The sequence below is a fragment of the Aricia agestis genome, chromosome 4 (assembly GCF_905147365.1).
Source record: "Aricia agestis chromosome 4, ilAriAges1.1, whole genome shotgun sequence".
Lineage (NCBI taxonomy): Eukaryota > Metazoa > Arthropoda > Insecta > Lepidoptera > Lycaenidae > Aricia > Aricia agestis.
The window spans coordinates 9,756,615-9,783,111 of record NC_056409.1 but is presented as its reverse complement, the minus strand read 5'-3'; the positions used below and the strand labels follow the sequence as shown (position 1 = coordinate 9,783,111).

At 33.0% G+C, this 26,497-nt stretch overlaps 1 protein-coding gene across 4 annotated transcripts in view; it reads left to right on the top strand.

The window, feature by feature from the left end:
• The window catches only part of LOC121725862 (neurobeachin), a 385,885-nt gene that overhangs the window by 5,566 nt on the left and 353,822 nt on the right, over positions 1–26,497 (top strand). The window lies entirely within an intron of this gene.

Genomic DNA, 26,497 nt, shown 5'->3' with positions numbered 1-26,497 from the left:
GACTTTCAGCAGACAATGTGCTTTCAGCACACAATGAAGTAATTTTCATATGCGACTCGCTCATACGAAGACTATCTTTTCATGGTGATGTGGACGAAAAAATTACTCGGAAAATGGAAGTTGGAATATTAAGGTCGCCTGTATCCCTTTTATATCCCTTTTGTGGTCAAAAAATTGAGAAAAATACCAAATTTATTAGAAATGTTGGTTAACATTAGACACTACAATGGGTTTCAACTGCAGCTCAGTTGTTCTGAACTTAAGTGCTTCTGAAACTTAAGTGTTTTTTTGTGGAGACAATAATTAATTACTTTTAATCAATCAAAGATGTTACAAATTATGTTTAGATTTCGAAGTAATTGGAATACATAAAGAACTTTGTCATCGGATCCCCAACGTCGGCACTGGTTGTTGACATTACCTTTTATCCCTTTAGATTAAAGGCGGAGAAAACTTTCGTTTGTCTCTATAGGGTATTATATAAGTTGTTTCTACCCAACTGTATCTTGATTCTACAATTTAAAGTCATTATTAGTGCAGCTTTATTTCTTAACAATCTTCGAAATGCCGTACTTATGACATGTCAATCCAAAAAAATCAAGCACATTCTGATATATTCAAAGTCAAAATTCCAAAGCTTGATGAGTATTTTAAGTAACGTGCGACGTAAATGAGAATACTATTTAGTATTTTACTCTTTTATAGGAAACTGATTGTATCGAACAAGGAATAAAGCTGATTTAATGTTGCATTTAAAAGATGTAGCATCGTGGTATTGGTTCCTACCTAATAATATTGGATGATGCTATAAATCACAAGTAAATGTAATTGCTATTAGCGACTGATCGACTGTCCCGTAACCTACTTCATCACGTAGACCCATCAGCGTGATTATTTCCCCCTCAAGTAAAACGCCAGAAAAATATTCCAACTATCTGTTGCATAGCAGTCCTCGTGCAAATAAAAAAATATTTGTATCGTAAAAGTGTAGTAAAAATATTTCATTTTACGTTATTAAAAGTTCCGTCGTGGAATTTGTAATAAAATGTCGCAGGGCTCTGCAAAATTCATCGGAAATAGAATTTTAACGTCCGTCCGCCGTCTTCGCTGACCCTTTTGACGATACTGTAGAGTTTAGAGACTACAGTGCAGAGGTATTTTCTTATTGAAGAATAATTTTTCAACGGCACTTGAACTTTATCGTCTTTTGCCATGGAGCGCTCCTTATGATTTTATATTTTAATAGCTATTTCATAAATTACCCAACGCTATTTTACTTAGGAGTGCTTGCTGATCCTTCTACGAAATACATCGCTGCTATGAAATTTCTGTATTTATTTCAGCGTAATGGCTTGTGTATTTTGTACTCAATTACTTAAATAATCGGCCAAGTGCGGGTCGAACTCGCGCACGTAGGGTTCCGTACCATTATAGAGCAAAATTAGGCCAAAAATTATGTTTTTTGTATGGGAGCCCCTTAATTTTTTATTTTATTTTAATATTATTACATAACTAGCTGTTGCCCGCGACTTCGTCCGCGTGGACTTCAGTTTATAGCACGCGATGTCAACAAAATTGGTGTCAAAAGCTTTTATAAAAAAACCCTGGTACCTCTTAAATCAAAACAGCTGTGCAGTGTGCACATCATATTTCAATTTTTTAAACTAGACTTTATATTATTTTAATGCCAAATTTTAAGCTTATTTAGCCCCCCAATTACACAACTTTACCCATAAACTAATTATCATTGATAGGTTTAAGGTTACGTCACTGCATAGATAAAGTACTGATTTATTAAATAACGAAAAAAAGAAATAAAAATAAAAAAATCGAATGTAAGATAATACCACCTCTTATAGAAAGACTGGGCAAGCGTTAGCGCGATATAGAAGACGCACGGCGCCATCTATTATGAATTTTTGGAACTAACTTAATTAGAACAAATTTTCGCATTTTCACCCCCTTACAATGCTTTTTTCAAGTGAAAAAGTAGCCTATGTCCTTTCTCAGGCTTTAGACTATCTGTATACAAAATTTCATTACAATGGTTTTGGCGTGAAAGCGAGACGGACAGACAGACAGACAGAGATACTTTCGCATTTATAATATTAGTATAGATATTAAAGAAAACATACAACTAAGGACTATGTGAAAAACTCAAGTACCTAACTGTTGCCATTATTGATATAGAGCAAAAAAGTCAGTCGACGACCTCTGTGTGCGCTCAGTGGTGAGCGCGTTGGTAGCTCAAGCCGGGGGTCGCGGGTTTGAATCCCGCCGACGGAACAAAAAAAAGTTTTCAATGTTCCCGGGTCTGGATGTGTATTAAATATGTGTATGATATAATAAAAATCTTAAATATATCTACACTACTATTATAAAGAGGAAAGATTTGATTGTTTGTTTGTCTTGAATAGGCTCCGAAACTACTGGACCGATTTGAAAGATTCTTTTACCATTGGAATCCTACATTAATTCTGCTGAACATAGGCTAAATTTTATTTTGGAAAAAAATAGGGTTCCGTAAGATATTTGGGATTTTCGGACGCAAGGTGTAAAAAATCAACCAGAAATGTTACTTTTTTCACGTACGCTGCCTAAACTATAAAAGATAGAACCATAAAATGTTCTAAGTAATTGTAGATCTTTTAAATATCTACAAAAAAGTCCGCGACACACTATACCTATCTATGTTGAGTGAGGCACAATAACCATTTTTTTATGAAAAAATCTTGAAATGTTTTTGGATTACATTTAAATGCCTTTATTTTACTCATGGCATTAATTCTTATCAAAATAAATTATTGCTTTACTAAGTACAGTTAATGTAAATAATATTTGGTCTTTGAATGATTAAAATTGGACATTTGGTTTTAATGTTATGGCGAAATTAAAATATTACGATTTCTGCTGCACGTTGCGAATTGGGCGTCGTCAAGGCGCGCCGCGCGGGTGTGCTCGCCCGGAGAGTCCACGTAAATATTAATTACTATTACCTCCATCATGGGAATAGCAGACACAATAGATTTATAATATAATAGTTATGCGACAGCTGGGTGCCGCTTCATTGATGGGATAATATTATAGTGCTTCATTAATTCATTACGTTTTGAATGACTATTATTTTTGATTGCTATTATAATTAATTTCTATAACTATAAATCAAACATAACACTTAAAATATAAAAAAAAATACAATAAAAATGTGTATAATAATTATAATATAGTAGTTACAGGCTAAATAGTGTAAACCATTTTTATGTTCTGCTTAACATAAAGATTGACTAAGAAATAAAGATTGAAAAAAATATATTTAAAAATTAATGTCCACCCGTGCGAAGCCGGGGCCGGCCGCTAGTGTATAGTATAAAAGTATTAAATATATTTCCGTTGTCTGGCACCTATAACACAAGTCCTTTAGGTACTTAGCACGGGGCCAGACTGACGTGGTGTAAAGCGTCCATAGATATTATTATTATTATTAAAAAAGGCCAAAAAAAATCATGTTTGTTGTATGGGAGCCCCCATTAAATACTTATTTTATTTTGTTTTTAACCCCCGACAAAAAAGAGGGGTGTTATAAGTTTGACGTGTCTGTCTGTCTGTCTGTCTGTCTGTCTGTCTGTCTGTCTGTGGCATCGTAGCATCCAAACGGGTGGACCGATTTTGATTTGGGTTTTTTTATTTGAAAACTGACTTAATTGAGAGTGTTCTTAGCTATAGTTCATCATCATCAGCCTGCTCCGTGCAGGAAAATCGCGGTTCATCTGGTTCGTGAAGGGCCGATTATCAACTTGCAGTCGTTTGGTGGGCTTTATTGCATTCTAGTTTGTGACATTTATAAATATTTACACATTAATGGAAAGTTGACCTAGTGCTGCAGCATCAACTGGTAATCAAGAGGATACCCAACTCCTCACCAACTTAGAGCAATGGTTTCGTGTTTGGGCTCATTTTGATTGCGACAACTAGTAAGACGTAGATAACCAATAAATCTTTGCATGCTGCTGCTGCAGCATTACCTGGATTCTATAGGAGCCGAGCTCCATATGAACCCAAAGTGGAGGTTTTATGTTTGGACTCATATTGACGGCCTCATCCAAATCTTATTAGTATTCGTTGTTATACCGGCAGGCGGCAACAGATATACATAATCTGTGAGAATTTCAACTCTCTAGCTATTATCCGTTCTTGAGTTACAGCCTGGAGACAGATAGACGGACAGAGAACGAAGTCTTAGTAATAGGGTCCCGTTTTCACCCTTTGGGTACGGAACCCTAAAAAGTAGACCCATTATCCGCTCATATTATAGAATCCTGCAATACGACCAAAACAATCTCGTCAATATGTTAATCTGAAAAGCAATTACCTGTTATTGAGTCATGTTTGATTCGATCCGGACCAGGGCCGGTCTAATAAAAAGGTAAATCGCTCCCAAGCCGGCCGTTCCTCATTTTTTTAGTGATTACAGCGAGTTCGACGGATTCTCTAATCGGATAAATCCCTTTTCCTATTCACTACATTTCGTTTCAGTTATTACATTTACAAAGGGTAAGGAAAGGGTATTAAAGTCCGGGGCGACTATTGAAAAAGTTTAACAGCGCCGACTTGACAAAAATAAAGTTAATTGTCACTGTTCGGTTTGTGATTCAGACATATGTAACGATGAAATAAATGCGATATATGAAAGAATAATGTTGCTTTATTTATTAGATTTAGTAATATAATAATGCAATTAAAGACGTGAGTGGAAGAACCTGCTAACATTTAATAACATAAAGACAAATACTTACTCATTTTTTCCCTTGTAATTTGAACAAACCTTGTAACTTATTTACTTAATCATCTGGCTAATATATCAAGCTACACATAATTTTTTTAAATTTCAAATCTTTTTCCGGCCCTAAATCCTCCATTTATGCAAAAAACGGCAATTTTTAACTGTTACTTACCTGGTTGTTCTACTCACGCCTTCTATTATAAATGAATGAGATAACTACCAGTTATATTCCCATAGAAACTTTAGAACTAGTCCTAAAATCGTTCGTGCAGCGTTTGCTCTATAATCTATATCATTATTTCATAGTGAGCAGTCACTTCGTAGCCGAGATGGTCTCCAATAGACATTTGCGCCGGGGGCGTGTTCAATCTTTCAGTTCAAAGACTGTAGATATTATATTCTAGGCTTTGTCTGGAAGTATTCGCCCGTAGCCCGCCGGCCAGGACCGTATTGTTTGACTTTCCGCTCTATGCAACAGATATCAAATTATTCAGTAAAAAATATTCATTGGGAATATACTGTGTAACGTTGTGCCACCGATTTTTATGCTATTGCATAGGTTTTATTACGAGCTTTGAGCGCGGTGACCGAATCAAGAATTTTCGTAACGAAAATAACCTAACAACCTATCCGACAGCGGTGCCAGACTTCGATTAGGGATAATGACAAGGTCAAATATTAGCGAATTTTGTAAATAAAATAAAGAAATCACGGTAAAAAATAAGTGTTCCCAAAATTTCAGTTTGATAGCATTTGTATTTTTTTTGTTATGCGCATTCAAAGTTGGATATTCAAGTCGATTTTTTTTCAATTAAATTTCTTAATATTTGTATACAATTCGATAACTTATGCAATTAAAACTTTTGTTATGAAACCACCTTCATAAACGCAATATTTAATATACCTGTCGAACAAAGTTGTCTCCCGATGCGTACAAACTACGAAAGACTGACGTCATACTTTCGTAGCACTTTGTATGGAGCGTTTCGGGCAGGTCTTTGTTTATGAGATATTTGAATTGTTATATGTATCTTGATGAATTTTTAAGCTATCAGAGTCATTCTTTCAACGATGTTTCTATTTTTAAGTGTCTTTCAATTACCGATAAGAAAAAAAATAGTCATCATGCCTATTGCATAAGTTTAAAAAAAGCTACGCCATAGCTTTACCGTAGCAGTCACAGAGGGCCATGCGTATTTTTCATGATTTTGGTAAAAAAAAAGATGTCGTTTGTCACCTAAAGTAGGTACGCAAGTACAGATAACGACTACCGTTTGCCTGGATCTTGACTGTTTTGTATTCGGTATATAAATTACACGTTTTTTTATTAATATTTTTTATAAACCCGAATGTTTATAATGAATGTAGTAATATTTACATGATATTAAACGATTAAAGTATTAACAACATTTCAACTTTAAAATAACCAGGAAGTTTTCTATGAAAGCCGGCTTAAGTCCACCCAGTTGGTTGTAAGTACGCTTAGAAATTCTCATGGGAGGCCGGTCCCGCCTTGTCTATAAGAGATTAGGCGATCGGAGGCTCGGGGAAATCTCCTCAAATTGAGCCCAACGGGTATTGGTCGCACGAACGTAAAATAATTATGTACTTTAAACACATAAAATAGGTTATTGTTAAAGTTACATTTGGTAACAAACTTAACAATACCTAGCTATAGTTACAATAGAAATATGCTTACAAAAGTTGGGTATCATTTGAATATTTTGTACAGTTACGTAGGTAATAGCCAATAGGTATGGTTACAGTGATGTTCAACATTTGACCGTTCGGCCAAACAAAGAGTTTTGTTTGTAAATTCTTTGCACACATTAAAAATGCTCCAAACGAATTTTATGCTAAAATTGTCCTACAACGTAGCGTGAAGTGGTGACCCTACTTCGGCGCGGTGTGGAGTGTTTAATTGTAAAGGGTCAACATTCTTTCTTAAATATTTAGGACTCCTCCACCCGTATATTTTGTTTATATTTTCCGCGTCAGATTTTTGGGGTTTACTCGCACCTTTTCGGTCGTTAATCTACTTAATTGCCAAAAAAGCCTGCCCGGCGGAGCCCCATTATAAAAATTCAATTAACCGTATCTACATTACGTTTACCGAGTCGTCTCTTGTTTACTGTCGAATATTATATTCGAAAGTATTTCCGACCTGCATGTAGATACGAGTTTTTTGTTTTAGGATTGTCAGGTAAATTACAAACGACGTGATGATGACGACAAAATTTTGGTATCAAATTAAATGGAAATTGAGGTGAACGCGGCATACATAATTATAAAATTGGATCTAGCTTGCAGCTAATATTATAAACAGTGACACAATTTGAACGCGAGCGGAACGCTTCAGGCGAAACGCAATTGTGTATTCAGCGAACTGTACCGACTGTTTAATGTTAAATGTCGCATCGACCATAACATTTCACGGTCTGTCGATGAAACTCCACCAATAATCCAGCAAAATACAAAAATAAACGTTGTAAATAACTTGTTTACTCTCGGAGTGTATATTTGAGTTGGAAAATTTCAGATCTAATTTGTTTGATTAAATGAGGCTGTTATTCTCGCTCACGTTGAAGAACTGCCGGCGAATAGAATTCTTAGTATACAATTTCTTGTATAACTTTGTAGTTATACAAGAAATTGTATACGATTGATGCGGTTGCTAATTATTAAGAACAATACATTTTGTTTCTGCGTCTAAAATACAAGCCGGCATTTAAAACCACCAAAGTATATCCTTAGGAAAAGTAGACATAAATATGAACTATGCAAACTATAGTAATTAATTGTTTCAGGAATATAATTACACCTTCCGAAAATTTATATTTAAATAATATATAACTTAAAATAAAATACAGTGCATACTAGAGACATAGTATTTGCCAATAGAGCAATATGGAAGCCCAGATGGTTCTAATCGGAAGCTTCAGTGCGTTTCGGTTAAATGGTGCATATCGAATATCAACACCGAGTGAATTAATTGTAACTCGACCACCGAACCGAATATCCAGCCTCGACACTCGAAGTACTGGGAAACTTTCACGTTAATTCGAGGAAAATCTTCGGTTGGATTTCAACTCTGGGACTTTGTACTCGTAATTAGAATCTGTTGGCGAGCACGCAAATAACTTTTGAGTACATAAACGATGGAGGATAGCTATATTTAACTTTCATTTTTGTAAACCTTTTATAGGTTTGATTCCGTGACTCGGAAGGGGTTTTCCGGGAGGCTTTGCAGGGAGAATGGGAATTAGAACACGACTATCATCCTGGCCATTTAGCCAAAACTTTTTCGTTATCGCTTCGTTGTAGAATCGCCAACCAAAATGTATGGAATTGACATAAGCGTTCGTTAATATGACGTTGACGTTCGTGGTCAATTCCATACATTTTGATCGGCGATTCTATAAAGAAGCGATAAAGAAAAGATTTTGGCTCACCCACCCCCTGTTTTGATTTGGATCAGAACTAATAAAGCATGGTAAGAATAATGTAAAGATTGTATACATTTTAATGTTAATTTCTATATCACAAAAGACTCGTGAATCACGTTCTAGCATAACCACCTTCCAGTCGAGCACCCCTGAAACTTTGCAAAAATTACCTCGGAATATTCGAGCAGACAATTTAAATGTGGAACTTGTTGTTTTATCAAGTTTCGTCGGGCGCTGTCTGTCGTACCAAGTGTCCGCCTACCCTAATTGAGAAAGTTAAGCGGAGCGCGAGAAATTCTTTAAAGGCCTCCCTGCGCCCGGCCGATACCGACTTCGTCCTTCAGATTACAACGATCTCGGATTCCGCCTGCAAATTTTATCCTGAACTTGCTCGTTCGAGTTTGTTATGCTAGAATGAACCGGGGGAACTTATTTGAAACATGTAACTTGTGTTAGATACGTTGTGTTTCTAATGGAGATGAATATACTATTATTATAGATATGCATAATATTATATTTGGTAGTAAAATCGTCTCTATCACATACTTTTAAAATTGTAAAAACCTAAAAGTAAAAAATATGACCTATTAGTTTTCATTTTCAGTTTGTATTTAAAATAGTTTTCTGATAGTGACGTCAAGTGCTTGTTAAATCACTTTTTACGTCGTTTGCTACGTAAGTCACACGTGTATTAATTAATACTAGGGTTTAGTAACGAAATGGAGGTATTGAAAATGACACGAGAGGATTAATTGTGAGCGTACACGGGAGTGGATCTCCGTGATCGATACCGTGGCTTGGCGTTTTATTCTTTTGCCTCAACGTGCCAAATAGGTCCGACTGACTATTTCAGTATATCCATTAGCTGATTAATAATTCGGGCATGTAGCTTAGCTGTTACTCTGGAGGTTTAGGTTGATAAAAGTAGGTGAAAGGCGCGCGTTCACATTAGTAATTCAGTATGTCGTCGAACTTTATATTTGAAAATAATTTTGAATGTTAATGTTTTATCTTACATGTCTCAGTTATCTGGTTCGATCTGCTATTTGGTTGAATAACTAGAGCGTTAATTAAATGAATCCATTCAATTAAATGTCAAGGAACTGAACGGCCGCGGCATTTAGTTAAGTCGTTGAGTGAGATGTAGCCGACTTTGTATGTTTAGTGTTTTGGGTGACCATGATTTCGCAACATAAAAGTTGACCTTACTTTAAATATACAACCAAAACTCTAAATTTTTCCATACTGTATCGGAAACTGCTGTTTAAAACAAAGTAAAGGAATCACGCATAGATTTATCTCCCAGTAAAATAAAATAATCCCTTCTGTGCGAGCGATTTCTGTCGAGGAAGCCGTAGCATACTGATCGGCGGTTTAACGTTGATTAAAGCTTTTTAATGAGCTCCAGCTTTGAATTGTACTGCCGATAAATCCCTTTGATTATATCTCTACATAATAACCGGAAGCGGGTTGTGGAAACGAAAATTCGCAATTAACCGAGAATCGGTGAATTGAAACACCGCCCAAACTTAACACAGTATTCAACAATTTATGGTCGGTAGCTGAATCATTATTAGCTAGTATTGTTTTAATGTTAAACCAAATAGCGATCGAAGCTGCAAGTCGTTTAGCTGATGTAGCAACCAATTACGAGGTTTTGCCGGTATCGGAATTTGTAATTTACTAAATATTATAGACTTCGGACTCGATATAATTCAAAACTTCGGGATCAATGTAATATTATACCTTTAAATATCTAATATACACGTAGGTAGGTACATGTCGACGGTATCTAGGTAAACCTACAATAATGTTTATAATGTTTTAAAGAGCAATCGAGAATTCTCGTCGATGAAATACCTGAACTATATCGGGGATTCTTGTAGCTTATCAACTCAGAAAATTATTAAGCTGACACGTGCCTCGCATACATGACGTTCGAACACTTAAACCACCATGACATGCTTAAATTTTAAGATGTCATGGTGGTTTAAGTGGAAAACTGTTTTAAACTCCCTTATAAGGAGTTCAGAAAACACCTTGTTTGTCCTCTTTTATAATCCATATTTACGTAATATTTTTGTAAAAGCTAAGCTCTTCAAGCTTAACATTTTGGATACCAAAATATGTATTTTGAATTTAGTATATAATATATGAGTCCCTGGAAAGGCGTTTTTATAACAAAGAAACTATATTTTTTATATAGACCTTAGATCGCCTTCAGTCTATAATTTTTTTTTGTTATAAATTTGGAGAATGAAATTTTTTTTGCTCTTACGCCAACATTTTTATATAATTTACTAAATGTCCCGCGCGGCTTCGCCCGCGTAAATTAGGAATTCTACAGAAACCGTACATTTTCGAATAAAAATAGCTATAAATACTCCTCTCACGTGGTCTACTCTATATAAGTGCCAAATATTGCTATAAAAATTGCTCCAGTAGTTCGTGAGATAAACCCTTTCTAATATTTTCCCCGTTTTTACCACATTTTCCTGAGTTTCTTCGGTCGTATTAGTCTTAGCGTGATAATATAATATAGCCTATAGCCTTACTCGATAAATGAGATATCTAACACTGAAATAAGTTTTTAAATCGGACCTGTAGTTCCTGAGATTAGCGCATTCAAGCAAACATACTCTTCAGGTTTATAATATTAAGTATAGATTTTTTTTAATTATCGCTTGACAAACTCGAGCCTCGATCTAAAAGACTATGAAAAGGCTCATAATCATGGGACGATGCATGGTATAATATTATTATGGTAGTGATGATGATGTTGATGAATGTAATTTGCATATGCTTTCCATTCTTAAAACAACGCCGAAACTCCCAAACTTGTATCTATAAAGAATCAGGATATCTCTCAGCACCTTCCGAACCACGGTATACCAGGTATACCTCGGTGCAAAATCTTACTTGTTTGTAGCATATGCTTAGAATACTTCTCACGAAACCGAAGTCACCACATGTTTCCCCATAAATTTTGAGGAGTTCCCTCGATTACTTATGGATCCTTTATCAGATCACCACTTTTGTGAATATAATACCAAATTCGGATGATACCCTACATACCAAAAGAAAAATTTTGAAAATCGGTTTACAAACGGCGGAGTAATCGTTGAACATAAGAAAACGAACATAACACCTCCCCCATTTTGAAAGTCGGTTAAAATTGTAGCCTATGTGTTATTCTGATGTTTAAGCTATATTATTGTAAAGTTTCATTAAAATCCGTTCAGTAGTTTTTGCGTGAAAGAGTAACAAAAATCCATACATCCACACATCCACACATCCACACATCCATACATCTATACATCCATACATCCAAACAAACTTTCGCCTTTATAATATTAGTAGGATTTTTTACTAAGTAGTGCAGTCACGTAGTCATTCGAAAGGATAATAAAGTTTAAAAGAATCGCCAGCAGTTGTATGAAGGCGACGCTGTATATTAGAATTCGGGGGGTAAACCGCGATTGAGTACAATTTAAAGCAGCGCGATGCATCCCCGGACCGCTTGCGCTGTTCAAACTATTTTGACAAGAGCAATTTGTGGTTTCCGGAGTTTCTTTAACCGACTAGACTTACATTAAAATTTCTAATACAACCTTAGTAATGTTAGGATAGATTGTATAATTTCAAATTTATTTGTATTTAGTATATGGATATTTTTATGTATTGCCAATACTTACGCGAGATTGGCAATAGTGAGAGTGGTGGCGGGTTAGTTAGCATTGTACCTTCAGATTGTAAGAGACAGGTCTATAATAATTGTAGAAGGAAATAAAGAAGAGTTAAAAGCTGGACATATCGGTTTTATTATAGTAATAAAAAAGTTACACGATGGACAAACTATACAGTGTGTTAGTGTAAACACCGTTATCCTTGAAACCATCAAATGAGCCCGTCAAAATGAACAACTTTTTCTATGAGAACAATGCTGGGAACTCAAAAGAAAACGCTGTCTTTATACCCATACGAATTGCCCGGATTGGCAATTTGTATTGGTTTAGACTAGCACACTGTACAATGTTTTGTCTTTATCTTTCAAGCTGCTCCGAATTCTCTGAAAAAGGTCCTTGGAATAATATCAGATCACTTTTTTGATCTACTTTTAAGTCTGTGTTCGGCTGTATCTATGTATATTTTAAGTAACTGTATTATTTTGTGGTATGTGGCGAGCGGGACGACCACAGCTGGAATAAATAAAAGTATTCGCTGGTATTCCGAAGCTCCTTTTACCCACATACTCAAAAGTTTCCACACGACAACATTTCGTCATGTATGAAGAAATGTTCTTCAAATAAATGAAATTCTCATGCTATTTGAAATTGTAAATATATACTTATGATATTGTGTTCATACAATAAGGTTTCAATGTTACAATATTATTTCTCATTTTTCTTAATTTAGTAGCTAACCAATAAAAATATACATATATTTTTGTTTCGGTGTAACATTTGACGCAAGATAAAATACTATTTAAAGGTAACGTTTTTTTTTAATCGTTAAAAATGAATCTATGACGCTTAAAAATCTTTCACATTTTGTCTATCACGTTTACAGAAAACTAACTATTTGTTTTCACACCATTTATTACCGAGCCGCAGATAATTCAAGGGATAGATTTCGACCGCCAATTGCGTTTACATAAAGTATTTTAGGGTTACTGACAAATTAATTGAAATTATATTCTCTGAAACGACTTTTCGAAAGGGATTTCTGTGGAGTAATGTAAAAAGTTCCCTCGAATATGACCTTTCCAATTATTTATATGCCGGCGGAGAGAGATCGGGTCGGCGGCGTAAATAATTTGATTGGTCGCTCACAATGGCTTGCACAAGTATGGGCGAAGGACTGAATACGTCATGATTGAGGGCTGTTACGTGAGACCCCGTACTCGCTATTCGGCACAATGAGCCTAATCAGTACCCAGACTTGTTGGCGTCGCTAATTTCATGTATTCCTAGTGACATAATCTATGTTTATAATAATATATATAAAATTCTCGTGTCACAATGTTAGTTACCGTACTCCTCCGAAACGGCTCCAAATTTTATATGCATATTCAGTAGGTCTAAGAATCGGCTCCTGGCTACTTTTTATATTGATAAGTGCATTTGTTGAATAAATAATAGTCAATTATTACAACTCGAGACTGACGGTGAACATTGTTTGTGCAACGGGATAGCGATGGACGTTGCCATGGTGACATAGGTACTTATTTAGTCACTTTAATAAAATAATAAAGAACTACATTACAACTACAAATTTATACTAATATTATAAATGCGAAAGTATCTCTGTCTGTCTGTCTGTCTGTCTCGCTTTCACACCAAAACTACTGAACCGATTGTAATGAAATTTTGGTGGTACCATGTTGAGCTAAGTTTTTCGATTCTTTTGATTGTTATACACGTCATTAACTAATAACTCACCTACCAACTTAGATATCAAATTCAAAAACAACAGCGCCAAAACTACTGAACCGATTGTAATGAAATTTTGTACACAGATAGTCTAAAGCCTGAGAAAGGACATAGGCTACTTCTTACTGGAAAAAGGGGTTGTAAGGGGGTGTTTATGCGTAAATTTGTTCAAATTAAGTTAGTTCCAAAAACTGGAACAGATGGCGCCAACAGTCGCCTAGATCGCGCTATCGCTTGCTCATATGTATTTCTATAAGAGGTGGTACCATGTTGAGTTAATGTTTCGATTCTTTCACTTGTTATACATGACGTTATTAAATAACTCACGTACCAACATGGAAATTAGAAACAACAGTCTACCAATAATAAATACTAAATAGTTTATGGGGATTGGGCAAAGCTAAAGTTGTGTAATGCATTATGCAGCTAAGTTGTGTAACGCTAAATAAGCTTTAAAAGGTATAATAAGTTTAATTAAAAAAAAATCATATTATGTGCACACTACACGGCTGTTTTGGGTATTTTGATTTAAGGGGTACCAGGGTTTTAAAAAGCTTTTGACACCAATTTTATTGACACCGCGCACTATAAACTGAAGTCCACGCGGACGAAGTCGCGGGCAACAGCTAGTAATTTATATTATGGCGAAACAACGTTTGCCGGGTCAGCTAGTAATATTATAAATGCTAAAGTGTGTCCGCGTCCGCTAAACATTAAAGTTTATGTTGTCTTTTTACGCTGAAACCGCTTATTTGATATTAAAATACTTAAAATTTCGAGAAAGGCAGGCATTAATCGGAGATATTATAATCTACCATCCAATTAATTAATGCCTACGCGAATGAAACTGCAGGTAACATCTAGTGTTGAAATAAACGTTTTAGGACTCTATATTCAACTTTCGATTTCCAATTAGTTTGGCACGCAAATTGTAATACTCTTTGGGGATTCAGCGTAAAACTAAATTTAGAAAATTTTGATTAAATCTCGCGTTTCGTATGTAGATATGACGACTTTAGTTGATATAACGGATTGAGTTGCACTCTATTAAATTGTACGTAGTAACGTACAATTTAATAGAGTGCAACTCAATAACGCGGGCAAATAAAGCGCGGTTCGGTAATACAATAACAGATCCCGCAAAAACGGGATTTTCCTGCGTTTATGAGGTTCGGGATCCCGGGAGTGTACCTTTTTTTTTTTTTTTTTTTTATGAAATAAGGGGGCAAGCGAGCAAACGGGTCACCTGATGGAAAGCAACTTCCGTCGCCCATGGACACTCGCAGCATCAGAAGAGCTGCAGGTGCGTTGCCGGCCTTTTAAGAGGGAATAGGGTAATAGGGGAGGGTAGAGATGGGAAGGGAATAGGGGAGGGTAGGGAAGGAAATAGGGGAGGGTAGGGAAGGGAATAGGGGAGGGTAGGGAAGGGAATAGAGTAGGGGATCGGGCCTCCGGTTAACTCACTCACTCGGCGAAACACAGCGTAAGCGCTGTTTCACGCCGGTTTTCTGTGAGAACGTGGTATTTCTCCGGTCGAGCCGGCCCATTCGTGCCGAAGCATGGCTCTCCCACGTATAAACCTACGTCATTTTCTGGAGTGATATCGAAATCTTACTTGCTTACTATTCGCGTCTTACGAGGTGCAATATTTTTTCGAAAGAGTACTTTTATTTCAGATTGTAAGTAAGCTTTTGCGGGGATTATGGACTTACTAGATGTTCCGAGCGGCTTCGCCCGCGTAATTTAGGAATGTCACGGATAGCGTACATTTTTCCGCAAAAAAAGAAATCTATGTCCTTTCACGTGGTCTATTCTTCATGTGTGCCAAATAGCATAAAAATTGCTCCAGTACGTTCAAAGAAGCCCTTTCAAATAATTTACCCCGTTTTTTCCACACTTTCTTCTATTTCTTCGCTCCTATTAGTCTTAGCGGGATAAAATATAGCCTACAGACTTTCTCGATAAGTAGGCTATCTAACACTGAAATAATTTTTCAAATCGGACCAGTAGTTCCTGAGATTAGCGCGTTCAAATAAGCCCTTTCAAATAATTTCCCCCCGTTTCTCCCCGTTTCTTCCACACTTTTCTCTATTTCTTCCGTTCTATTAATATTAGCGTTATAAAATATAGCCTATATCCTTCCTCGATAAATGGGCTATGTAACACTAAAATAATTTTTCAAATCGGACCAGTAGTTCCTGAGATTAACGCGTTCAAACAAACAAACAAACTCTTCCCAATTATAATATTAGTATACATAATAATGGTTGGAGAACGCATGGAGTATTTAACTTTTTTGTGTTATAAAGTAACTTTAGAAAAAAATCATAATAAGAAAAAAATATAGTTGCCACATCCATGTTAAATAAAAACACGACTCTCGTTTCATTTAACCTAGAAAAACATTTTTTCCATTATACCGTGGCAAGTTAATTTAAAATAATTGCGTATGAAGTATAATAAATATAATACAAAACGATATCTGAATGCAAAGCAGTTGTTTGCCGTGATCATGTGTAGGCGTGAAGATCACGCTTCGTATGTAAATCGGGCGGGTTAGATAGGGATGGTAATCACAACATCGATGGATGTGTATTTAGTATTTACACTCCCTCCCTCATTAGTAAATACAGTCGAGGAGGTTTCGCGTTACTCTAGTATAAAATTAACTCTATTTACTCGCAAATATCGAAGATTCTGTATGTATTAGGGGCTTTGTATTATGTATAAAGATAGAAATAAAATTACGTATTGTTGGTTGAGGCAAGATGATCGCTGTACTAAGATTAGTGCCACATACTACAATATAGTGTCTTCGTATTGCGTCAAAGACTAGCGTGACCCAACTCGACCTCCGAATTAGAAAGAGTTCACATAAGAATCACATCTATCGTCAAATGTGACCTCTTTTCTATATTTTTGACTCATAATTTTCCAATACAAACGATTAGGAAAGTGTAGAGCAGGATATTCGTCTATGGTTTAGTTTGAAGAATGCTCGAGACAACATCGCAATCATGGCGACAGTCATGGTTATCAAATAAGGCCGAAAATTGAGACTCATGAGAGGGGCCTTAATTTGGAAGCCCGTTAATGTTTGCTTTATCCCCAAAATAATTGTACTATGAAAAATACAATATGATATTTTTCATATTATGATAACATTGCATAGCGGGGAGGCTGTATTAGAAAAAAAAACTCATTTTTACCGGCTGAGGCAGCAAAACAAAGTGTTTAGCATTATATAACCTAGTCGACGGCACCAAATTGAGGCAGGTTAGTGGCGTAAAATATTTCGAGCAGGTAACATAATATCGGTGCAATATTGGGTTTACCGTCGATTTTTAGCTCCCGGCTAGCACTAACGATGAGAGTCGAGCTCGGCCGGTTGTTACCGTTTACTTTTACAGCGGTTTGGCGAGATTTTAGCGACTGAATACATAAATCACGCGCGCAGTTTGATGCGATACGTGTATCCGAAAATTCTACAAATTTTTTGACCCAAATATCGAGTTGCGGATAAAAACGTTTGGCGTAATACCGGGCTTTCAAACGCTTTACATGTTTAAATATTTGAATATCGGCGGTATCGGATTCGTATGGCGTTTTTCTGTTTGTGAATCAAATTTTATTGCACTGAAAGCTAGTTAGTGAAATGACTACTAAAGCAACTTTATCAAAAGTGTTGAGTTTGTAGTTTAGATCCGTATCGTGATCTGCGTAAGCAATAATTGTTGAATGTACATTAGTCTAATTCTGTACATTCGACAAATTATGTGTTACTTACATATTATGTGTTCGATCTGGATACATTTTACAAAATATTATTTGTTGTGAAGGTTTTGGTAAAATACCAGAAATTCAGGCTCCAGTTCCGCAGACTGCTGAACCATGTATGTGGTCTGCGGAAAAGTAATTTCGTTACAGTGACTCGGTCGTGAGGCGTGACATTTAAAATGTTTCACCTTTATCATATCGTATGCTGTTCAATAGTGATAAGAAACTGCATGATGACTTTCAAATACATTTATTCTACAATATTATACAGTGGTACACTTTCGGGCAGAGATTCCTCTTACAATTGTTCTTCCGTCAAAATTCGCATCATACTGCGCTCTTGGGGTATTTATACACAATTTTTACCCGTCAACCCCCACTCCAAGTGAAGCGAACGTAGCCTTGGGATTGCACGTTGTCAGTGTGGCCAGATTTAAATATTAAAACTACCATCTAATTTAGTCAAAAATAGTTAAGTTACAATAATTTAGTATTCTAAAAACAATAAACTAAGTACTGAATTACGTAAATCATAACATTCGGCCATCCGACAACGTGCAGCGTCCCGATGCACTCTTAAAACAATCATCAATGGTGCAATACATATAACATATTTTTAGTTATCTATACATTTTCACTATAAACTAACCTATTGTTATTTATATCAAATTAAATTTTACATTTAGAAAAACAATTCATTTGTTGTTTTGTTACAAACCGTGTAGAATGATAAAATATAATACTTATAATAATTAATATTACAATATACAAACATTAATAAAACTAATATAACTTATAAGATTTTTGTACAATAATTGCTTTGCAATTATATCAACCAACATTGTTGAAACAATAAAAACACAAATGTGGTAATTACAGTATTATAGAAGTACAACTATCTAAAATTTTAGTTACTTATGCTGAATTTGTGAACTACACAAAAGCGCATTAGAATAATTATCTTTGCGATTCATTTAAGTAATAGAAATTACATAACTCGAGTGTCAAGAAAATAAAATTATATATCACAAAAAACTTAATAGAAACAAACGGCAATATTAAAAATAAGCTTAAATACCTAATAACATCTCACACAAGAAACAAAACAAAATAAAATTACCTATCTTAGGTACTTTATCAAATATCGCTGGTGATATAAACCTCTGGAAGTTTTAACAATTATTGGTCTTCCAATTTTACTTTTAAAGCTACTAGTATGGAACTTCACTTCAGCCGATTCTAATTTTATTTATCATTTGCATCTGTATAGATCTGTGATCATCTGATATTCCCAGAAAAAAACTAACTGTATAATAAATTATCTATATAGAACTTCAAATAGTAATCATCATATTCCCAGGAAAGTATATAAGTACTGAATTACATTTTTAAATATCAAGTAATTTAAAATTTATTTTATGTGGAGATGGGAATATATTTTATACACTTTATTAACTTACAAGACTACCCAAAATTAACAAATTTGTTTAAACCATGACATCTTCATGTTAAGCTTTTCTGCAGTAAAGAGCATACTTATTTATGTAATGCCTTTATCACATTTTTCGAAACAATTGTTATAGTACAGCATTTTATAAACTATGCTTCTTTCTAAAATAAAATCTTGTTCAACATAAACTTAATATTGGTAATCAAAATGCAAAGGTTCAAGGGCAAATACTAAGATTCACTGCAAAAATATAACTTAACTATTAATAATCATAAAAACACAGACTGCATTGATACATTTTTAAATAATACCAAGAAATTACCGGAATTATTAATGAGTAATTTAATTATCATTTTAAATGACTTTCTTCTAATCATCTAAACCAGAGATAGTGTGATACATGCCTGATTTTCTATCGGTTCTCGAATAATTCGGGACTAACTTGGTTATATTTCTAAACATATAGTTTTATAATCTAGATTCCACGAGCTCCAGATCAGGCATAAAACTATAATGTTGAGTCATTTCTATGTTTTTGCTTCGTCTTTAATCTAAATCTCACATGACCCTTAAATACTTTAGGCCAGTTTAGTAATACTAAGTAGTTTAAATAAGTAACTTGTCAGAAATAATAATAATAATAGTTGTTTGGCCACAAGCCCGCAACTTTGGAACAAACTCTTACAAAGGAGAATAGAAAACTACAATACCAACAATAATAATAATAAGTAAAGGAGTTTTGACCTTAAACTTAAAAGTATTTTTTACTTTTAGAATTGTGATACCTATCGCTATCGTTTTTATTTTGTAACATTAGTAGAATATTAACCATTTAACATGAAGGAAGTCGGTTAAAAATAGATATCGTCCTGATGTGTAGGCAAAATTTTGCCATAACCAAATTTTGAAAAGCGTCCGAGTGTCGAATGAACGTTTAATACAATTCAAATAAAGTATGCTGATTGCCGGTCTTCCCCAAGTTGACCTTAACTATTTTCTACATATTCATTAAAAATTTAAAATATAAATGCGTCTAGTTTTACATTTGGGATCATCGATTGTTGTCTACCAAATACTCAATCTAGCGACCACGTGGAACTTTAACTTGACGAATTAAAAGAAAAACATCCCATTGACAAATCATATTAAATTCTACTTCGATAGCAGCTTTTTCTATTTCAACGAATAATAACCAAAATACTATACGACAGACTGTTATAAAAAATCTATATTTAATCAAAGATAAATGCAGTAGAATTTGACAATTTTAAAAGTAAAATACTAATGCAGTAGAATTTGACAATTTTAAAAGTAAAATACTAAAAGTGTGGACCAGAAATATAAGCCAACCCCTTTAAACTTCTCAATATGTACTTATAGTCCGAAGTAGATTTAAGGAAATATAATTAAACGGATCGAATCTTCACTTAGTAATTGTTTACATCAGTAACAGTAGATAGAATTGTCTCATCTCTTTGTTACCGTATTATTCGTAATCGTAACAATTTGAAGTTTTTTTATTTTTTTTTAAATAGGTATCTTAAAATTATTGACTAGGTATACGATTTTTATATACCACCGAATAGAAGCGAACAGTTTGTTTTATAAGAACAGAAATACAACATTACAGTGCTTTGATCTATCGATGATAGGAATCTTGTGGTAGCCATTTTTCTGGATATGACAAAAAAACGTTTGATTTTGTAGATCGCAAAACTGATTGCTTTCAATGACACTACCGTTTACGAGGTAAAGCAAAAAGTTCGCTTAAAAATTGTTCATCCAATTGTCTACAAATTACAATATTATGTAAAAATAATAAATATCTAAAACACAAAAATGTTCCAGTAGAGTTACATTATAATTCTTAATCGTTATAGCTTAATAAGTTTAGCTTACCTCAAAGAAGTTTCTTAGTCTCTTTCAGCTTTTACTTTATATAACTACTAGCTGACCCGGCGAACGTTTTGCCGTATAAATTATTTCTAGTATCAATATTTAAAAAGCAGATAAAAACCTATTCTCAGGTCCAACGAATGTACATACAAAATTTCATTAAAATCGGTTGAGGCGCTCTGGAGGAGCTTGCGAGCAAACACCGACACGAGAAAGTTTCACATAATAATTAATAATAATATATTAGATTCACTCACTCCTAACGCTATCAATCACAAAGAAGTGTTATTTGCAGTTGACATAACTTTGGCAATTATAATCGGGGCGAGCGAAGCGAGCCCAATAATAGTACCTAACACCTATATTCTACAATCTTTACATTTTGTGATACATGGAAAAACTGTCACGCCCATTGCTTTGTATGTTTAACATAGTAAGTGCTTTAACATAGTAATTTTTATTTATACCTATGTACCTAGATGCATTATTATCTAGTCTAGTCAAGGAGTGACGATGCGACACGAATATTGACATGGTGAATGTTGAACTTTCAGGATTAATAATATTGGATATTCACTGCAGCGTTTCTTAATTTCTAACAAAAACATTCTGAATACTAATTTTTAGTAGGAGCAAATGCACGAACCATTCTTTCAGGAAATAAATTCAAATTATTTAAGCCCCAGTAAAGACTTGACATCTATTTAAAACGAATTTAAGAACCTTAACATGGTCCAGTAGCCAAGAATGTTAAGAAACACGTGTCGAATTTCAAAAACTATCACCGCTTCGAAAGTTTTGTACGCCTCTAGAAAGGCAGAATGTATAGACACTTTTTTCCATTTCAGTCAACTCCAGTCTAAAATCTCAATTCAATCCATTTCACTCAATTTCACTTAATTGAATTCACTAAATTTCACTTAATTGAATTCACTAAATTTCACTTAATTGAATTCAATAAATTTCACTTAATCAAATTCAATAAATTTCACTTAATCAAATTCAATAAATTTCACTTAATCAAATTCAATAAATTCCATTTAACAATTCAATAAATTCCATTTAACAATTCAATAAATTCCATTTAACAATTCAATAAATTCCATTTAACAATTCAATAAATTCCATTTAACAATTCAATAAATTCCATTTAACAATTCAATAAATTTCATTTAACAATTCAATAAATTTCATTTAACAATTCAAAAATTTCATTTAACAATTAAAAAATTTCATTTAATAATTCAATAAATTTCATGATTTCAATAAATTTCATGATTTCAATAAATTTCATTTAATAATTCAATAAATTTCATTTAATAATTCAATAAATTTCATTTAATAATTCAATAAATTTCATTTAATAATTCAATAAATTTCATTTAATAATTCAATAAATTTCATTTAATAATTCAATAAATTTCATTTAATAATTCAATAAATTTCATTAATTCAATAAATTTCATTAATTCAATAAATTTCATTAATTCAATAAATTTCATTAATTCAATAAATTTCATTAATTCAATAAATTTCATTTAATAATTCAATAAATTTCATTTAATAATTCAATAAATTTCATTTAATAATTCAATAAATTTCATTTAATAATTCAATAAATTTCATTAATAATTCAATAAATTTCATTTAATAATTCAATAAATTTCATTAATAATTCAATAAATTTCATTAATAATTCAATAAATTTCATTAATAATTCAATAAATTTCATTTAATAATTCAATAAATTTCATTAATAATTCAATAAATTTCATTAATAATTCAATAAATTTCATTAATAATTCAATAAATTTCATTTAATCTAATTCACTAAATTTTGTTTAACCCATCTAAATCCAAATTTCATTCATTCCAAATTTATATTATTTTAATTCAAATTTCATTTTATTCAAATTTCATTTTAATCAAATTTCATTTTAATCAAATTTCATTTTAATCAAATTTCATTTTAATCAAATTTCATTTTATTAAAATTTCATTTAATCCAAATTTCATTTAATCCAAATTTCATTTAATTCAAATTTCATTTAATTCAAATTTCATTTAATTCAAATTTCATTTAATTCAAATTTCATTTAATTCAAATTTCATTTAATTCAAATTTCATTTAATTCAAATTTCATTTAATTCAAATTTCATTTAATTCAAATTTCATTTAATTCAAATTTCATTTAATTCAAATTTCATTTAATTCAAATTTCATTTAATTCAAATTTCATTTAATTCAAATTTCATTTAATTCAAATTTCATTTAATTCAAATTTCATTTAATTCAAATTTCATTTAATTCAAATTTCATTTAATTCAAATTTCATTTAATTCAAATTTCATTTAATTCAAATTTCATTTAATTCAAATTTCATTTAATTCAAATTTCATTTAATTCAAATTTCATTTTATTCAAATTTCATTTTATTCAAATTTCATTTTATTCAAATTTCATTTTATTCAAATTTCATTTTATTCAAATTTCATTTTATTCAAATTTCATTTTATTCAAATTTCATTTTATTCAAATTTCGTTTTATTCAAATTTCGTTTAATTCAAATTTCATTTTATCCAAATTTCATTTCATCCAAATTTTATTTAATCCAAATTTTATTTAATCCAAATTTCATTTCATCCAAATTTCATTTATTGCAAATTTCATTTTTTCCAAATTTCATTTATTCCAAATTTCATTTAAAACAAAACTTTTAATAGAAACTTTATTACTTTAATCAGTGGTTCACTCCACAGTTCTTAATAAGAAAATGATACTGTTGAAATTGGTTTAAAATTTTCAGTGCACATACCTTTGGGTTTTCTGAATAGTTCATTCTATTAACTTTGATCAGTGGTTCACTCCACAGCGACTTTGATCAGTGGTTCACTCCACAGCAACTTTGATCAGTGGTCCACTCCATAGCAACTTTAATCAATATTGCACTCCATAGCAACTTTAATCAATGGTTCACTCCACAGCATTCATGAAAACAAAAATGATCTAGTTATTGAATCGACCCCTTGAAATTGACAAAAAGGATAAACTGCAATAAACAGATCTCATACTATCATATTAGCATAAACCATTTCGATTTCATAGAATTAGAATGTTAGAAAAGGCATTCCATACAATCGTTAGCGCGAAAATGTATCACTCTCGAAAAGAGTGAGCTCACTCATCTGAGAGCAGTGTGCCTTAGGACGCATTAGTATTTTGATATCGTTGTTCGATTTATCTATGTTACTTGTTTGGTTATCTTTCCAAGCAAAATACTTGATCATGTCCAACCATTCAGGTCATTATTAATTATTTCATTTCTTTTATTGAACAAACAATTAGTTAAGTAATTCTATACCAAATATTTACATAATACATCATAGATAATATATATTAGCTAAAATCTTGCACATCACTAAAAAAATACTAGTTATGAATATTCTTTTTGGCGTTTTGAAATCTTGTAATAAAAAGGATATTTTTATCAACTTCCATATTATGTAGGCTCTTTGCTATTCATAAAAATAAGTTATATTGGAGTAGTGTAATGCGAATTGTGTATAATTGCAGCTATAAGCAGTCCAAATGTGAACTACATGTGGTGTGCACTGTCGAAGAGTAGCCTCGACCAAGTGACATGTATAATGAATGATGCATGTTAAAATGTAATCTTAACTCACTGTCGAAGAGTTGCCTCGACCAAGTGAAATTTATAGTGATGTTAAAATGTAATGTTAAATTCACTGTCGAAGAGTTGCCTCGACCAAGTGAAATGTGTAATGATGCATGTTAAAATGTAATCTTAACTCACTGTCGAAGAGTTGCCTCGACCAAGTGAAATGTGTAATGATGTCAAAATGTTATGTTAAATTCACTGTCGAAGAGTTGCCTCGACCAAGTGAAATGTGTAATGATGCATGTTAAAATGTAATCTTAACTCACTGTCGAAGAGTTGCCTCGACCAAGTGAAATGTGTAATGATGTCAAAATGTTATGTTAAATTCACTGTCGAAGAGTTGCCTCGACCAAGTGAAATGTGTAATGTTAAATTCACTGTCGAAGAGTAGCCTCGACCAAGTGGAAGGTATTATGTGTGTGGTGCGTGATTGTTACGTGTATCGAGTTCTTTCTACTCCGCAACGTATTTTTCAAATACCTCTTGTTGCAAAGTAATAATGACTGAATTAAATAATTTTATATTACTTGTAAAAATCTCAGATACTCTAATACTCAAGTAAATTAAAACATCTCATCTTCATTATAAGATATAACTCTCGAATGCACAAATTAATTTTTCATATAAAAATTTCACATTTGATAATCTAAAATTATCGAAAACAAAATTATTTCATTACAGTAAAAATCATTTCATAATAACTGTCGGCTCAATTTAAATAAACACACTTTACAAAGAAACATCAACTACACAAAAGAAAAATAGATAGGACATACCAATTATACTCACCGCGTACTAATTACTATTGTTAAAGAAGTTTGTTATACGAAGATGCTGCACTTTAAAACGATTTACCTCAATGTACGCAACATCTACATCGACTTTCAGAACACAGCTAATAATATATATTTGTATGGCGATTGCACCTTCATGATACTTTCAGCTGTTAACATACTTTTGAAAAATATTTTAAAAGTACCCTACATTCTTTTCATATTAATTGTATGTGAATATTTCAAATCATTGTATGCTATCATTAGATAACTCTTTTACTACTATTACTTTTCAGATTTCTTATCTGGGAGCATCGTTACACTTATGAGAAATAAAGATATTTAATCCCAGTTAAGAAATTTAATAATAAGTGAATATAAAGTGAGCGTACCTGGATTTTTATCCCACTTCTGAGATGATAAGAAACTGCATGATGACTTTCAAATACATTTATTCTACAATATTATACAGTGGTACACTTTCGGGCAGAGATTCCTCTTACAATTGTTCTTCCGTCAAAATTCGCATCATACTGCGCTCTTGGGGTATTTATACACAATTTTTACCCGTCAACCCCCACTCCAAGTGAAGCGAACGTAGCCTTGGGATTGCACGTTGTCAGTGTGGCCAGATTTAAATATTAAAACTACCATCTAATTTAGTCAAAAATAGTTAAGTTACAATAATTTAGTATTCTAAAAACAATAAACTAAGTACTGAATTACGTAAATCATAACATTAGCTACCTGTTTTTGCACAATATGACTAGTCGAATTAATATCGAAACTTACCACTTCATTCGTACCAACACCAGAACAAGTTTAAACATCGTTTAGAAATTAGATACCGTACAACGCAGTATAAGAATAAGAAATATTTATACAAACAGACGAAATAACAAGGACACAATACAATAATTATTAGTCTAACACTAGCTAAAAGCTGAGCTTTGTGTGGGCTTGCGTCATCACACCTTGACTTGACCGACACATCTACTTATAAAAAACCTTGACTGACTGATGAATGATGATTAAAACAAATAAATAAAAATTATAGTCAATAGGCGTGACAGTTTTTCCGTAAAGTGTACCACAAAATATACAGGTTGGGGGATACACTAGGGCTCGCCTCGCTCGCCCTGATTATATTGTGTGATGTCAAAAATGAGTTAGTATACTAGTAAGTTACAAATCACAATACACCGTTTTAAGATTCGTGAAACGGAATGCAGATACGCTATCCATTTTGCACGATGCTATTT